At 39.1% G+C, this 18351-nt stretch overlaps 1 long non-coding RNA gene across 1 annotated transcript in view; it reads right to left on the minus strand.

Annotated features, from left to right (window-relative positions):
* Nucleotides 1-8138: 8138 nt before the first annotated feature.
* Nucleotides 8139-18351, minus strand: part of LOC132069871 (uncharacterized) — a 28880-nt gene continuing 18667 nt past the window's right edge. Inside the window, exons 2-3 of the long non-coding RNA XR_009417838.1 lie at nt 8534-8657; nt 8139-8422 (exon numbers count right to left, since the gene is read on the minus strand). This is a non-coding gene — a long non-coding RNA (uncharacterized LOC132069871). The remainder of the gene's footprint in view (nt 8423-8533; nt 8658-18351) is intronic.

An 18351-nucleotide genomic window follows, 5' to 3' on the forward strand; every position in this document is an offset into this window, starting at 1 on the left:
AGCTGTGCCCTGGGTTGCTGGGTTTCCTGCATGTAAGTGTATGTACCCTTTGTCTTTTCAAATCTCCTTATCCAGTGAAATGAAATACACTCATGGAAACACAAAACACAGCTTCCTTCTACTCCTATTTGATGAAAACGAAGCTCAAGAAACCCAGATGAAGCAAAGGACCTTGCAATGGTGTTGTAGGGAATGAATTAAAATGAAAAGCATGGTGCAGATGAAGTATGCAATTCATTTTCAGCTCATAAATCCTGATTTTAAAGTGAAAAGGATACACAGAGGATGTATAAAAATTTAGTGGCTACAGTCCTTCGAGTGTCAAAAACATGTGCTTACATAAGAACACACACTTTTGGGGAAAAAATGTGAAGCCATTAAGTGGTAAGATGTTAGTAAATCAGCTTTGGGTCAACTCAGCCCCATTGTGCACCTGCACGTGCATTTCACTGTCTGCCACACCACTCACTAAATCAATCCATGATTTACTGAATGAAGGAGCTCACGGCAAGGAGTGAGTCACAATATTTATTTGAATTTCATTGACCCCTGGTGGGAATGAGGAAAGGGGTGGCACTGTCCAGTTCTGTGAGTGCAGTGTTTTCTTGTCCCATGCCAAGAAACTTTATTTTTACTGGGACAACTTCTGAGTTGGAGACATAAATAGCAAAATCAGTATTCCTGCTGGCCACCTCCTCAAGTGAGCACTGGAGGGAGAGGAAGGAGATTTAGCTCAGCCTTGGCCGTCACCAGGCAACAAAAGAATAAACACAAGGACACAGGGCCAATGCAGAATGAAATTATGTGGTTTGTGTCTTTAAATTCTGTATTGATTACTCTGCATACAAGCATATATAATAAATAAATTTGTTGCATATGAGACTGTGTGTAAAATGCAGTGAAGGTTTGTATTTTTATATATGTTTTAACATCATAGAAGATGATTAGATACAAGAGCAGAGCTAAAGACCAAACCTTAATCCTGTCTTTCCTCTACTACAAACATGACCATGGTGCTGGGAATCCATCTCACAGCTCTTCTGCTTGTCAAGAAGAGCTTTTTCTGTTCACAGAACCGCTCCTCTGAGGTCAGCTCTGTAAACCTACTTGGCATGTCCCATCACAGCCTCCACAACTAGAGAGGGACTCCTGTTGCTAGGTTTATTATATTTTTGTTTCTTGTAGATGAGGAAAGCAGCAAATTAAGTGAGTTATAGTAGGAAACGGGATGTATTTATTTTCCTTCATGGCAATCAACAAAACAAATATGGTGTTAATTACCTCTAAATATTCCTGCATAGCAAAAAAACCCAAAATAAAACATATCTGCTGACTGAGCTCTAACATATCTTGCTGCAATGTTGACTTTTCAATTAGCCCTTAAAAGAGTGAATTAGTTGTTTTTATTTTTGATACATGGCCCATAATAGTTCAGATCCTGTGCTGGCCTGGAAACCAAACTTAATGATCTGCTTAAAATCCTTAATTTTAATTGAAAATCCCTGACCTTGGAACATTTTTCAGGATTTGCAGGGTCTGAATTGCTGCCTGGGTTATTCCAGTTTTAGCACCTGTGTCCATTTGAGCACACAGAGGCCTTTGGGTTGTGTCATGCTGCTGCAATGTTTTGGTAAGTGATGTTGAAAACTTATCAAGATGAATTACTCTTCTTTGGACACATTACCACCAAAATGGCCCAGCATTATGAGCAGCACTGCTGCATGGCCATGTGCAGAACTCTGCTCACTTGACAAATGGGCTTTAATAACCTTAACAAGAATGTAAAACTCCTCACAGCTGGTGCTGAGATGAGATCAGCAGCTAACACAGCTCAGGTGACAACTGGTCCCTGCTCCCTGCAGTAAAACCATCCAGGTTTCTAGGACGACTGGGATCACAAAAACACAGAATATCCTGAGCTGGAAGGGGCTCACAGATTCAATCGAGCCCCTGTCCCTGCAGACACACCCCAATAATCCCACCCTGGGCATCCCTGGGAGCTCCTGAGCTCTGTGCCCATTCCCTGGGGAGCCTGAGCAGTGCCAGCACCTCTGGGGATGAACCTTTCCCTAAATCCAGCCTGACCCTGCCCTGGCACAGCTCCAGCTGTTCCCTGGGTGCTGTCCCTGTCCCATAGAGCAGAGATCAGTGCCTGCCCCTCCTCTTCCTCTCACAAGGAAGATGTGGAGTTTTGGGGCTCTTCTGTGAGAGCTGTCAGTCAGGTGCTATTCTCCTGTGCACTGCAGGATCTATCAGCAAGACTAAAGATCATGAAGAGAACTTCATTTGGCCTACTTCCGGTTTCTTAGTTTTTATGTTTGGTTTTTGTTCCGTTTTCTGTTGTTGTTTTTTTTTTTTTTGTTTATTTTCAGATTCTAAAGTTCTTCATATAGTGTTACAAAACAATTCCTGTTGTGTTCCAGTGTGTGCTGCAAGTTTGGCAATCTGGAGGTTGGTTCTGTCTACTCGTGCAGCTGGAATGACAGGCCCTAGTCCTGAGCCACTGATGTTATCAGAGTTAATAATCACAAGATTATATTTCTCTCCTGCAACTGATCACAGTCAGATTTGCAAGTTTGCTCTTAGAGGTTCCTTTTCTCAATTCTTTCTGTGCAGTATTTTCTAGCAGTTTTGAAGTTTTAACTTTTAATTTTTTTAAGAGACATTTCTGACTGCTAAATGAAAGTGTGGTGATTGCAAGTTGGTCTCATCCTTGCCCCATGTATTGATGTTATGAATCATGTGAGGGATGTCTATTGCCATTAACTCACAGCTAAACATGCTTTCTTTCAGCATTTAATATAAGAAGCTCATATGGACTCTTGCAACAATTATTCAAATTCTTAATAAAAATTGGACTCAGAAACCACAGTAACAAAAAACCACCCTAAAACATACAAGCAAAGAATGAAAGGTCATTAATGATTTCTTCATTGCAATCTCTGTTCCACAACAGTTCAACTGCTGTCAGAGAAGGGAATGATGTCTGGAAGTTTCCTGTTCTGAATCAGGTCACAGCAACTGGAAGCCAAACTACACTTGCTGGGAACACCCTTCCAGACAGGAAGGATCTTGGCTAATGAATGCATCTGGGAGATATGGGTCTAATAAACTTGGCACATGTTTGCTCTATCATGAAAAAAAAATAGCAGGAGTAGGGATCTGGAAAAGTGTAGTTAGGAAAAGCCTGTCAGTGCTATGCACTTAACAAGGTTTTATGACTGTTACCACATTTTCTCTCCTCTATGGAACTGAATCTTATGACACATTCCTCAAATAAACGTGTTTTACTTGGGAAAGAAGTGAAAATTCAGGATTTAGTCACCAAAACAGATCTAGACTTTGATATCTGGATGCAACTATCTGCAAAACTTTGTTGCTATGATCAATGTTTGAAGGTGCAACTTAGAAACCAACCTGTCAGAAATTATTATTAATATTAAGCCACAGGATGTAACACAGAATGAGAATGACAGAACTATTTAGGGAATCAATCACACACAGAGCAGAAAATACAAACTGGACCCATAGACTTTCTTACCAACGCATCCTGCACTAATCTTTCTTACAGAACATTGAATATCAAATCCATGAATGAGGAAAGAAGGGTTGAGACAGTAACAGTTCTTTGTCGGGCTTCACAATCTCACTGTATGCCCAGAGTTGTGGGCTTGTGTTGTACAGAATTGCACTGCTAGAGACCAGTTCTTTCTTTTTCAAGCTGCTTTTCCATGGATGTATTTTTTTAGAGCCATGGATGATCCCTAGGATGATTCTATAATTCTACAGCAAGCAAAGAGAGGGAGAGGATCTCATTTGAGCTGACCAAGCTGAGGAAAAACATCCTCACAAAAGAGCATCAGCTTCACAGTGACCATCATAAAGTGAATTTAGGGAATGGACAGGATCCCATTCTTCTCCAGGGACTTCCACAGCCCAGGCCTGCTGTGAAAGTAGTAAATTAAAGCAGTAAAGAAATGTCCAGCCAGGTTCTTCCCTCCCAATTCCACCTGGGCCTGTACACCCTGATCTCATCCAGAGCTCTGAAGGGAAAGGTCTCCCAGTTATCACACGTTTCCTCTCTGAGCCTGCATCTCCTATACTCTGATTTTCTCCACTTCATCACACCTCCCAGTAGTTAATCCCCACACAAAACCAGAAGCTGTTGTCCCTCATGGTGTGCTTCTCTAAAATACCATAAATATTTCCTATCAAAGCAGCCCCAAATTCTCGGGTGCTCTAAGATAGCTTTGGTTTATAAGCCAAGCATCATGTTACCCCACACTTTCACATCCATCACAAGCAGCTGTCAGTACAGCCTGAGCTGTGCTCTTCTTTAATGTTACTAAGTTTTTACTGGAATGGGGAAAAACCCTGATGTTTACAACATGAGGGTGAAAACAGTACGGCTGAGACTGCAATAAGGATGACATTGTAGCTCTAAGTGCTTTTCATTTTTTGGAAAGAAAGAAAACTAAAGAAAACCCTCCTTAAATTCATGTTGATAAGATCAACTTGTCTGGTCTACACAAGTGAACAAAAGATAGAAAAATAATGAAAACTAAATAGCAAATTCTCATTAATTTGAAAATTTAGGGCTGAAGAGGCAGCAGAGGACCTCCCCTTGCCAAAAAAACAAAGTGTTCCTTCAAATCCACCTCTAAGCTGAACGTTTTCAAACAGTAATTGGTAATTGCCATTGTTAGACTCTGAAGAACATATTCTTATTCATACCAGCCTGATGAGCAGATTTCAGTTTGGCAGTTGAGAACATCTCTAGCTAAACTATAACAAAAAAATCTGTCAGTTCATCTACTTCCTTCAAAAATTGAGAACATTTACACATATATATAAGTATATATTTATGTATAATACTGATTTCAACTCAGGATAAGCTAGATAAAATGTCTCAGAAGTTGCTTTAGGGAAGAATTTTATGATTTCATAAAACAGAGCTCACTGCAAGACATGTAGAATCCTTAAACACTCCAATATAACTTCAGCTGTTTTATATATATATATAGATATATATTATGGATACATGTAAATAATCCATATATATGCATGAAACATCAGATCTGATTACACCTAATAATTTATAGTCTTCCTCTAAATGACAAGTCCATTTAAACATTTAAACCCAGGAATAATGCAGTTTTCAAACACATTCATACACTTTTTATGATGAACTAGTTTCCAATCAAAGGCAAGAGCTCCCTCTAGACAACAGCTGGGGAATTTTTTCCAGCCTGTGTTTTAAGTGAACTTTGAAGAAAACAAAACAAAAGTAATGGATGTGGGTAAGTCATTCTTTTAAGAAATATGGGACTCTGCCCCTAGGACCTACATTGAGAAAGAATCAATGGTTTGGGGAAGAAAAAAAAAATCAGCACATTCAGCATTTTGAAGTTACTTTTATCATATTATATGGAATTTTACAGGTCTTTTCCCAAAACTAAGAGCTCCTCACTCCTTTTCCCTCAGATTTCAGCCCAGAATTAGAAGTGCTCAGGTCCCTCCCCAGGATTTCCCTCTGCTTAGCCCTGAAATGTTCAGGTTGGAAAGCACAGATTGGTTTGGGGGTACTGTGCCAGTGTCAGAGCGACAGAATCTGCCCTTCAGGGGTCAAAGGGTAGAAATGGGCCTATATTTTCTAAAGAGGCAGAGACTAGAAAAAACAAGGCACAAGATTTAAATTACCTGGGGCAGCAGTTTTGGAACAACCTTAATTTGTTTCACCTGAATTTAAATACTTCCAGCTGTGCCAGGAATTGCCTGGATAAAGCTGTCTCAGTCCAAAGGAACAGTTTTTGCATCCCATCCCTCAGGACTCTCCTGTATTGGATCCCACATAAACCTCTTTGTGTCCACATCTCTGTAACATCACATCCTAAAGATTTTCTACAGTTTCCAGAATCTTTCTGAGGAAACACTTGATTATTCCTTTCCCTGCATGAATGCAGTATTAAGTTCTAATTAAAAATTAGATTTTCTTCTCCAGGACATTGCCTGCATTTTCAAGTGGCATTTTGAGCTCTTTATGGCACCCAGTGTGTTTGCACTTTTATGAGGAACATCGCCCATCAGCTGCTGGACTCCTTTCTCTTTTTAAATATCTTCACTATTCTCCACAAACATAGGATTGGAGATGTGCCTGCAATTTCTAAAAGGAAGAGTATAAGGCTCAGTCAAACTCAATTGAGCAGATCGGTGTTCTCCAACCTGGTCCTTCCCTCTTTGATAACTAAACCTTGCTCTGTACCAGTGATATTAACTTTATAAACCACCTCATTACACTTTTGCTGAAGATACCAAATATGTCAAATCCTCAAACATGTTTAGTACTTATTTTGGGCTGAATATCAAACTACTCCTTTTTGAGAAAGTGGAAAGTATTTCCTAAAACCACTGTAAGTCCAGAAATACCATTTTTTGTATGTGATATTATAATACCATATTTTGTATGTGATATTCCTTATTATTTGTATTTTGGTTTGCACAACTGGGCAAGTTCCAGTAAACTCTTCAGTGCTGACATATAAACCAGAGAAGAAATACTAATATCAACTTACCAGCTGGTTTGAGGGAATTCTAGACAACAATTAAAGTATCCATCACTGGTATTTTCACATAGTGATTTGCATGTCTACATCAAAGCTGAAGAAATCAGAGTGATTTGAAGAAGTTTTTCTCTTCAGTAAATTAGTTTGGTTCTGATCACTGAATAGATTTAGCTTTTTCCAGTTAGAGTGCCTCTAAGCCATATATTTATCTATCTCACTAATGTGTAAAACACAAACATTTCTCACCATCTTTACAGAGTACTTTTGCAGTTCCTTCTATCAAAAAGGAAACTCTAGGATAAGGATGAGATTTCTATTCATGAGCAAAAATAAATCTTCACTTCATCTGACTGTTTTCTAAATATTGAAATCAAAATGGTTTCATACTGCTACCAAAAATTTTGCCCACCAAATTTTTACCCATTTTGTGTTAATGACTGTCAACATTTTTCCATGTTTATGGCCTTAATTTACAGCAAAATATTTCCCCACCACCACCACCACCCCTTCCAGTTTAGCTGCAGAGGCTGTAGGGGGTATTTGGGGCCCTGTTTATGACCCCCAGAAGACCCTAAACTGGAAAACACTGCACTGGGAATGTTCACTGCAAGCACTTAAACAAGCAAGTAAAAATAAAGGGTTCAAGGGAATCCTCATAGAACTTTAGGACATGATTTTCCAGCTGAAGCACATGGAGTTGGGCATTTCTGCATTGCACAAAAGCAAACTGTACACAGAAATTAAACCCATTTAGCTGATGAAAAATTATTAATTTGCTGAGCTCAGAGAAAGGATTGGCAAAAAACCCCAGAAGCACAAGGAGATGGTTCTGGTTAACAGACAGCAAGAGTGCACTGACATGTAAGCCAGCAATTATAACCCAAAATATCCACATGCCTGCCAAAAAATGATGTCAGGGTTTGGTGTTTGGTACATACCAAAATACCCCTGCTACCAGAAACAGAGGCATGTACGTGTGAACAGCAGATGAATTTCCCAACTTAATAGGGCCACACACCATGAAAATGGGTAAATGAATGGTCAGCATCACAGCATACATTTATGTGCACTAAGATTCTGTTTAAAATGTTGAATATAGATTAGAGTTTGGCCTTGTTATTTGCTTTTACACACCTGGAAAACATTAATAAGCATTTAGTTTCCATTTTGTGGAAAAAAAGATCCTCCTACTTCAAGTAAAGACTTTATATCCAATTATGTAGAATAGGAACTACTTTTAACAATATAACTTCATGAACAAGACACATCTCTCTAGTTATGCACAGAGTTTAAGGGGATGCCATTTCCCTCTGTATAAATAACGATAGGAGGCTAAAAAGATTTTAAAACATGAGGAAACATCAAGACATTGTTTCTACAGGTTCCCTGAGAAGCTACACTAAATTCAGACTGGGGTTTTAAATATTCTGTGGGTATTCTTCCTCTTCCCAAGTAAGGTCTCAGCTCTCATTTGCTTTTTCCTAAATGTTCTGAAGAAGGCTGGCTCTAAATCTTCCTATCTTAAGGCTCCTGAATTGATATCAGAGCTTCAAACCCAAAATTACCCTAATACGGTTTTGATAGCATAGGCATGCTTTAATCACTGAAGTCTTTCTGTACATTTAAAAGGAATTTAAATGTACATTCACCCAGGTCTGATAAGCAAATCCAAGTAGTCTCTTCACAGGCAATTTCAGCTGCCTCGATGGAGAGATAACAGAATGGGGAGGTAGGAATCAGCTCATTCAAGAGACAATGGGCTGCAGACGTAAGACAAACACTAATCCAAAGTGCAGCAACGTAGTGGAAAGTCATAATAGATCCTGAATAACTTCCTTTTCCTCCCACACATCCAGGAGCTGAGAAAATATTGAGGGAAAGATGAGAAAATTCAGTCATTTTTCTTGAGTGTGGAGTCAAGCCTGTCTGCCCCTTGCCTCCCTCCTCCCAGTGGAAAAAAGCTCTGTTACCATCTCCTCTGCACAACTGGGGAGCATGAATCACTGCTGTTGAATAATTCCCCTACGCAGACGTTTCTACAAGGTTGCCAGCTTTGTGATTCTTTTACTGCCCTGCCTCCAGCGATTCCTGTACCTGTGAGAGAGAAGGAAACAACTGTGCTGCATCTGCCGGTGACTTATACAAGAGTCAGAGCTTAACTGGGAAAATAAGGCAACCCATTCCTGCACGGTTTGTGCAGTCATTTAGGATCCCAACCAGCTATCTCTGCAGCTTCCTGCAGAAAAGGAAGCAGATTATCCCCTAGTCTGGCACAGACTGGATTTTATGGAGGGTAAACTCACAAACAAGGAAAGAAGATGCTCTACCTTCCTTCACCACCTGTCCCCATTGTGTTTGTACTCCTTGTTGAAACATTGCACCGCACAGTGTACTCACCACCTGGCTGTGTTGCAAGCCCCATAAAGTAATAAAAAAAGTGGTTTTCAGAAACAGGATAATGACTTTCAAACACAGGATGGTGACACAAATTTCAAAAATAGGACTGCCCCTTTTTCAAAGCCCTTGACTAAGCATCTTTTTCCTACAAGGTTTTGCAGGCAGTGACACCATGGAGCTAAGAATGGAAATAGCCACAATAGTGGTTACAGCTGTGCAAGTGCTTCCCAATCCCATTCACACGGAAATCTGCTGCCTTTCTGGGGGATGAGCCTCATTCACACTCCTCAAGACAAAAGTGAGTAAAGAGGGACCCCTTGGTGAAGGGTCACCTCATCCTGAGAAGTGCTATGACATCCTTTGTGCATGATTCTGCCAGAAAAAGAGGGAGAAGTGGAGTTCAAACCATCTAGGGAAGAGAAAACTGGGGGAAACAAAGATTTTTGTTCAGCTCCTCAAAAAATGGTTGAGCAGCCTTTGAACTGTGGATTTGTATTTGGGGTGTGCTCAAATACACTTCATTGGAACATGCTGAATTCACAATACATCCTTATGAAATCTGAGCCTCTAAAAAACTGGTGAAAGTCATGCAGATTTTCCCAGGGATCTTTTGTTCTGTCTCAGGAAAGGGAATATCCTTTCCACCCTCAATGTGCTGTACCTACATCCGACATCCTGCCCTCATAAAAAAGCCCAGAGTGGGGAAAGACTACACCTAGAGTAGGAAATTAAATCATGCCCAGGCCTATTCCTGGGCACTGGTGATGTGTTCATGGAATTAAACAGCAGGACCAGTCAGTGACTTTTTGGCCTTCACTCTCCCAAAGGACTCCTGGTTTAAGCAGGGCACATTGAAAAGCTCAAAAGCTCAATGAAATCAGCTTTTTCCATTTCAGAAAAGTCATGGTGGAAAAACTGTATGAAGCTGAGGTCTGAACAGCCACCTTAGAACTTCATTGCCGTGTGCAATTTCATGTGTAGGTCAAATATGCCCACACTTGTAAATCCTGTGTTATTATCTTTACATGACAGGTGGGAAATTGATAATCTAAAAGACAGATTATCAGGGAACATGTCACCCTGAAATAGCCCTGTAAATCAAACAGGCTGGCCAAGGCTGAACAGGAAGGAAAGTGATGAAGCAGGTTATTGGACAAAGATGTCCTGAGTGCCTGATTGTCACTATGATCAACAGATTGTCCTCCCTTCCCTTCAGTGCCACTGCATTGATGCTATGCAAAAACTTTAAACTATGCAAAGACTACGCAAACAAATGAAAAGAGACAAATCTAGTAAGAATTGAAAATCAAGATGTGTGCTTCTGAAAAACATTTGCTCTTCTGCTTGACTATGCTAATTATAATGGGAATCAGAATGTAGGTTATTTAAACCCTTCACAGGAGTGACAGTAAAGATATTTGATTAGTGCAGCTAGGGCAAACAATAATAATAATTGAAGAAATACCTTGTGCCCCTGCTGATCTCACACACCAGGTGTCCTGCCTTTCATATAATAGAAAATAAAAACGCTGGTTTAACATACCGTCATATTTCTCAGATAATCTCAAGTCCACAAAATACAAAGGTTAATGATAGGTAAAACCAGCATCACACTATTCTGCATTCCCAAAATTTCAGATAATGACAATTTATAGTGAGAAAGAACTAGAGAGCACAGTAAGTTTTATTCTTAATGAAACACCAATCTGCTGATTTGGAGGATCTGGATATCTCTCCACAGGGAATATTCGAAGGAACAATAGGGAAAATGTGAATTTGCTATCAAGTGCAGTTATCCAGGGAGCTGCACAAAATCACATTACCATGCAGCATCTATGAGGAGGGGACTGCCAGAACAGCAAACTGAGCCTCACTCAGCTTTGAATCAACACAATATTTTAAGTTTGCCAGTTTCTTTGGCAATTCAGGGATGTTAAGGAAAAGATATCCTTTGAACAAGAATGTTTAGAGCATGTACACATCAGGATCCAGTGTTTGCAATCCTAATTTCACATATATCAAGAAAAAAAATCTAGAAAATTTCCAGTATGTACTAAAATGTCCTGGTAAATTGCTATTGAAAGTGCTGAGGAGCAATGATAGGACTATCCCAATGAAATGCTTTAATCCTGTATTTCATCTGTATTTCCTACACATTTACTTTTGGATTTTAATAAGTGCAAATTGTAATTCAGTACAACAGAGGGGAGAAATACACTTGAAAATTGTCCACAAGAACAGATATACAGCAGACGTTTTGGGCTTTAATAAAATAATAGATAGACCTGCCAAAATTACCAGGCACGTGGGGTTTATTTCTGAACAGCAAAGACAGCTTCAAGAATTTTAAGGCCTTTCTGAAGGGCTGAAAAATGCAAATCCATGAAGAAGTGAAGTACCAACATTGTTTGATCAAAAGGAATTGGTACCAGAAAGTTCAACACTCCCAGAAAACATGCAAATCTCAGCCTTCGTAACAAGGCAAAGTGGATTCTAGAAAGAGGGATGATAGAGAAGGGAGATAGCTTGCTGAATTTCCCCTCTTGCTTTCTGCACCCTGATTTTTACCAGTGCCACCCTTTGCAATCTTGGCAGATATGTGCTCTGAAAGTCCCTCTGCACCCCCTCAAGGCAAAAATAAAATTAAACTGAGAATGAAATCTCTCTGAAATCAAGAGGGTTATTCCTATTTAAGTTAACAGCTGGTGAGTAGCAGCATGGCTATCACATCTTGATCATGCTAACTTGTTTTACTACTTGAGTCCCACAAATACACCCAGATTTTATAGTTTACTACTTGATTAACCACCTAAACTTCTCAATTTCTTATTTTCTATCAGAGTACATTGCAGTCCAGTGTCCAAGCCTTTGTTATCCAAGTTTCTGCACTGCTTAAAATGTAGTCATATCACTACAAGATATTTATGGAATTTTACTCATTCAAAGCTGAATTCCCCTTACACTTCTGGTGCTCTGCTGCCTCATTTCACAATTCTCAACAGCCTGTGTGTCTCCTGGTGGATTATTGATTTTGCTGTTTCTGGGCAGCGTTTTGTTGGGCAGAGAGATTCCTCTAACTTAATATTGAAATAATCCTTGGTCATTTTTATGATCCTTTAACCAAGTCTGCAGCATTGAACTAGTTAATTTTAATGGCTCTTTTAAAATAGCATTTTTCATCACTCCCAGTGTCTCTCATATAGCATTATTTATTCTAACCAATATTTACTTAAACTCTTGCCATTAGATATCTTGTAAACATGGACAGAACACTTGTTACTCATCTCACATGAATTTAAAAATAACGATTTATATTAAACGGCTATTTAAACAATATTAGATGAATCCAGGAACATCTTCCGAGTACTCTACGGACAAACTGATTTATAAGGTGAAAACTGGAGAGCACAATGCACCTCTTACAGCCAAAAATTCTATCTCAAACCAGATGGATGAAGGAACCTAATTCATAAGCCAATAATCTTTTTATTGCCATAGTTAAGAATTGTGTCTCCCCAGTTTACAGTCAAGAGCTCCAGAGTTGCACTGCTCTATTTTGGTCCTCTCCCACTTTTTGATTTTAGATGCTCTCATGGTTCAATCACTCCTGTAATATTCAGCGTTTCTTGGACTATTATGTTGGTTTTTTGCTGTAGCTGTGACTTATTACTCCTGGCTGCATGCCAGGAAGGGATGGAAGATGAAGAGGTGGCACTTTTTGATATTGCTGGTATGGCTGAACAGACTTCCTGAGGGCCAGGCACAGACCTAGGAGCTGACTGGGTTTTTAAAGAAAATGCTGGGTTAGTATTATTCTCTTAAAGATTCTGTCTTATAATCCATACAATTTTTGATCTTTTAATAACTGTATGGATATAATACACCTGTTACTTTGTACCTTTAATACACAGAAATTACACTAAATATTAATTCTACATTATCCCTATTCTTTCAAACTTCCACACAGGTCAAAGTCACCCCTACAGATACTTGTTATTATTTCCAGTCTGTTATTTTGATGGATAAACTGATTTCCCAATTGATCCCCCTCAAGGGACAAACCAAAAAACCATAAACCCCAAAAGACAAAATTTGAAGATTGAAGAGCAATTGAATTGGACATTTGGACACCAACAGAATTTTTGAAGTGATTCATGGTGTCTTCAAATGGGCAGATGATCAAATCAGAACCTTATGGTTTCACTCAGAGCTTTGGATTCATATTAAGAGGTATTCATATTTATATTCACATTAGATGTACATAACTCTTACAGAAATCCAAACAGCACAGCCTTTCTGAAACCTCAGAGCACTAATCCAGGAACATGTTATAAAAAACAACTTGACCTGGATTTCCCTTGGAAAATTCAGCTTTTGTTTATGCCTCTGATTCTTTGCCTTTTGAACTATTAGTGAACATATTGGACTCTTTTGAAGGCTTTGCAGATTTTCCTCCTTTCCTTCACAGCATCTCAGACTGGAGAAGGCTGAAAGGAACCTCTAGAGATTTACTCCCAGCAGAAATGGCCTGTTCCCCATTTGCCTTTCAATACCTCCACAAAACGCAAACTCCAGTAGCTCTCTGGGGAAACTCTTGGACTGTTTGTCCGCTCTTACAGTAAAATGGTGCTTGGCTGGGTTCAGAGGGAATTTCTGGGCTTTAATTTGCATCAGTTGCCTCATTTATCCCTGTCTCTGGCAGGGCTGAGGTCTCATTCCCACGTTAACCCCCATACAGAATATAATTTTTGTGCTCTTTCCTAGGTTCATTCCTCTAAGCCAACACGTACTGGGAGGACCAGAAGTGAACACCTGACTCCAGGTAACTCTTTTCCCTGGAACAATAATTCTGTTGGCAGCAGCTCCTGGTCCTGATAAGGTTATTTTAATTCTTTGTATTCCAGTGCAACCAACAGTCCTGACTGGATCACTGTTGCTCAAAGGGGAAAAAACCTGAAGAATCTTAATTTAGTAGCTTGACATTCTTATTCTGCATCAAGATCCCAATGTTCAATTCCCAACTTGCAAGTGTAGGCAAAATATGCTTTTATCTATAGAAAAATAGGGTGTAGTCTGGAGAAGCTGAGTAATTCACTGATGATCAGTCTTGGCTACAGTGATGAATATTTATTGTTTTCCCTTAATAACTGTTTTTAAATAATGTCCTTGCTTTTGATGATTTAGATCTAAAAAGAACTCAACTGCTTTCACTTGACTTATTAATGATGGACAACAGTTGTTTCAAAAATTATTCTACTGCTTTACTCAGTTCTGAGATTATGGGCACCCTATTCATACACCTCAAAAATTCCCCCTTTCTCATTAGGAGTTTTCACATGACTAAAATAAAATACTGGTGAATCAGAGCTCCTCTCCTCTGTCTGCACGGTTTCTGATATACTCAGTCTATACAGAAAGCATTTTAATTATGAAGTTTAAGTCCTGCCTTTCCAGAATTCACGGCTCACTTAGGTGCTTGTGTTTCTTAATATATACTTGTTAAATTAATTTGTTTTCCACAGAGAAAACACCTCCATATTTCCATCGTGTTTAAAAAAAGTTTTCCACTAAGAACTCTGCAGAAGAGTAGGGCTGGTTTTGACAGCGCCCTTTTGAAATCCTCACCTAGACACAGCTCCTTCACAGAACCTGTATTCTAAAAGCAGAATTAAAACTGCTGTTTCCTATCTCACCTGATACCTGTTTCTTTTCCCTCTCAGTAAAAAGTTCAGGAGACATAAATATCTCCCCAAAATATTAATGCAGGAGCAAAACAAGAAAAATCTCTGGCCATCAGATAATCTCCACAACTTTCTGCTGTTATTTTCTGCCAAATAAACGACATTATGTAAGGATTTGTTTCAATATCTTAGCCTCTCTAGGAGAAGAACTCCACAAGATGAGTCAAAAACTGTGGAAACTTTTTGAAAGGTTTCCAAAGAAAAAAAAAAAAAAAGTCAGAGCAACAGCAGCATTCAGGTAGGTCTTGCATGCTCTCACACCCACTGCAAACATGATTACACAGATACTGGTCCAATATCATTTTTAATTAAATACTTAAAAAGTTCAGAACAGCTCTTGGGCTGGAGAACTTATTATCACTTAGTACTAATGAAGAAAGGCTTGTTTCAATTTTAATTAAGGTTTGGTTTGGGTCTCTTTGTTGGATTTTTCTTACACTACGAAGATGTGCACCTCCTAATTCTAAACACTTATTCAATGAGGCCCTTAAATATCTGCTTTGTTTTAAGTGGGTACTTAGAGGCTTTCTCAAATAAGACTAGGTCCTAAATGATTAATCACATGCCAAAATAAACTCAGAAATCTGTAAGCTGGAATCATGTATTTGGTTTAGCTTTTCAGCACAGTGCATGGAATGAAGAAAATGCTTCTCCTTTTTTGGCTCCACTCAAGTCCAACTGCCCCACACCTGAGGCTAGAGCTGCTTTACTTTTCCCATCAATTTACCCAAAGGATTTTTCTGGACACTCCTCATCTCCCAGTTTGTTACCCCAGAGCAGCTACAGCCTAAACTTCCTATGGAGGGATGGAATCCTTTTGCCCCAAACATGGATTTTTTCCTTCCACTGTGGAGCAAAGGCCTTGTTAGGCCTGGCTTTAGCTGCAAACCCAAAACTGTGGGTTTGAAGTGAGGAGAGGATGATGGAAGAGCCAGGTTCTGATGAAAGGGAATGCTATTTGTTATTTTCAGCCTTCCTGGGCTGGTTTTCCCAGATTCCACCAGGGAGCACCACGCCTGGCAGGGCTGATTAGACACTCAGGCTGACACTGGAGATCCCTGCAATTCCTTGCTACCTACACTTCTTGCTATTTAAATCTAAAAGATTTCAGAGCAGGAATGGAACAGGACAAACGTTTTAAACTCCATATATCCCTTACCTGTTTCTTTGCAGGTGGAAATTTCAGTTCTAGTGGCTGCTGTGAATACAATGTTTTGTTTAGGATTTTTTTTTTAACCATAAATCATGTCAGTAAAATGCTTTCAGATATACCTTTTCTAGTCTCAACTCACTGCAGCCCAGAAATATTTTAATATCTATAAAGCACATCAACCTTAAAAGAAATAAAAATTGAGACAAGATGTAAAAAAAAAAGGAAAAAACCATACCAATGAAATTAAGCCTTAATTTTTCACTAATTCTTTCATGAATATTAACCCTAGTATTTCTCTTGAGATGGTTTTAATTCCAAATATAGGTAATTTATTTTACTACATTTTAATGGCTTTTTAAAGATGAAAAGAATTGCTTTTAGGAACACATAGTCCATGGTGTGCTTTAATTGCCACTGACAAAGAAAAGCTTATAAAACACCCAAGGATTATTTGTAACATCACCTTCCCAGGTATTTTCTAAAACACAACTTCAATGTCTTAGAAGAAAAAGTAATCCAAGATAAAATGAGATTTTGCTTGAGTATTCCATCTTTTTTCTCAGTCACCTTCCACTGAGCTAAGCCACACTGTTGGTGGGAATTTCCATTCACTGGATCTTGCAAAGAAGTCTTGAATTACTTGATTCAAGGTAATAAAAAAAGCAGATACAGTCCAAATAGCTTTATTTGTTTGACATAAAGAGAAAGGAACTGTATTCATGATTTATAAAATATGTTCAAACTCTCTCACAAGGCCATTACAGTTCATAAATGCTCCAAATTCTCTCCTGCTTCAATAACAACCCGTGGCTGTTCTACACATGAAAGTCTACATGGAAAATACAGGTCTTCATTATTTGGATTCCCATGTGATCCACCCCTCAACTTGGTTTAGAATCTTTTTAAAATACAACAATTGAGAAAAGGAAAAAACAAAAGGTTGTACGTTTTTATCCTGAAATGAAATAAATTTGCATCCACAGCACTTGGATTCACATCCAAGCTTGAAAAATTCAGAGAGAGCCAGTCAGCCACCTGCAAATACCCACAGCAAACTGCTCTGATTTTTGATTTTCTGAAATCTCAGGAAGAGCCTTAAGTTACCCATGATTAATTTCAAAACTCATGGATAACTTAAGGCTCTTCCTTTCATTTTATAGATTCTAGTGGCAGACTGCATGAGGTGGGGAAGTGGCAGGACAATGCCCAAGAGCAAGTTATTCTAATCAATGCACAATAAAATCTAAACTATTAAATATATAAAGCACCGTAAGCACTTAGAAACATCCTAAGAATTAGTTACCCTTTAAAAGAAATTATTTTCACAACAAGAAGTCCAAAAACCCCCTGAACCCCATTTAACTGAAAACTGCTCAATTCTAGAGCAGCTACATTCTGTCCTAATTTGTAGAAACGGCAAGAAAATATTAATTCTGCTTCATGAAGTGACTTAGTACTCCTCACTTGATTGCAAATTCTGCAACATTTCAAAGAGAATTGTAAAAAAGAAATAAGTACCGGCATTTCTAATTCCACTTTATTTCATTTTAGGGCTTGGGTAAGGGCCAGGTAGCAGAAAGACTGTGCTTTGCTTGGACTACCATTCCCAAGAAGACCAAAAGGACCTGAGAGAAAAAGGAGCAGCAAGTTCTGGGGAAAGGTGATCATTGATTTAACTTCCAAAAGCTGTGGGAGCTCCCTTTTTCAGAGTAAGAAAACTCTGCCTAACTCCTCTCTCTTTTTAAAGAGCAGTTCAGGAAAATAACTACTGCCATTAGCAACAGAGTTTTTAATGCACCAAAACGCAAAAAAACTAAACGGGAAAAAAAATTAACTTACTCAGAAGACTTAAAACACTTGAGGATATTTGTGATGGAAAAATTTTAGTCAGCACAATTTTTATGGAATTTCACTCATGGTTTGCGATATAAAAAGCACCTGAAGGCCCCAGACCTGATTCTTAACTACCACGTGTGTTGTGTGGACAGAGAATAATGGAAAGGAGTTAAGGGAAAAGGTTATTCATACTGCCAGTAGTCAGCCTTGGACTGGATCAAGAGATAATAGAAAATACAGTGGTAAAAGAGAAACCAACAGCTGTATTCTGGGAAAAGACTAAGGAAAACAAACGTCAGAAAAAGAGAAAAAAAAATTACAACAGTGAGAACAGCGAATTCTGTCAGTGATATCTTGGAAGAAAGTGAAAATGCAGAAGCAGTGAAGCCACCATGAGGTTACAACTCTCTGGAAACATTCGTGTCTGCTTTGGCCTGGCTTTCCTTGTCAAGTGCCTTTTCCAGAGGGAGGGGAGCTCCTCCCTGCTCCCGTCTGCGGCTTTGGACCGACCCTTCCAAGGAAAAGCTCAGAGCTGCTGCTCCAAAACCCTGCAGGGAGCAGAGATCTGTGCCTCAGCTCTGCCGTGCTCATGGCATGAGGCTTCCCAGCCAGCAGCCACCCTCCTGTCAAGTGCAAATTAGAGCAGTCTCAAAACACAACT

Source organism: Ammospiza nelsoni, chromosome 2, assembly GCF_027579445.1.
Source record: "Ammospiza nelsoni isolate bAmmNel1 chromosome 2, bAmmNel1.pri, whole genome shotgun sequence".
NCBI classification, from domain to species: domain Eukaryota; kingdom Metazoa; phylum Chordata; class Aves; order Passeriformes; family Passerellidae; genus Ammospiza; species Ammospiza nelsoni.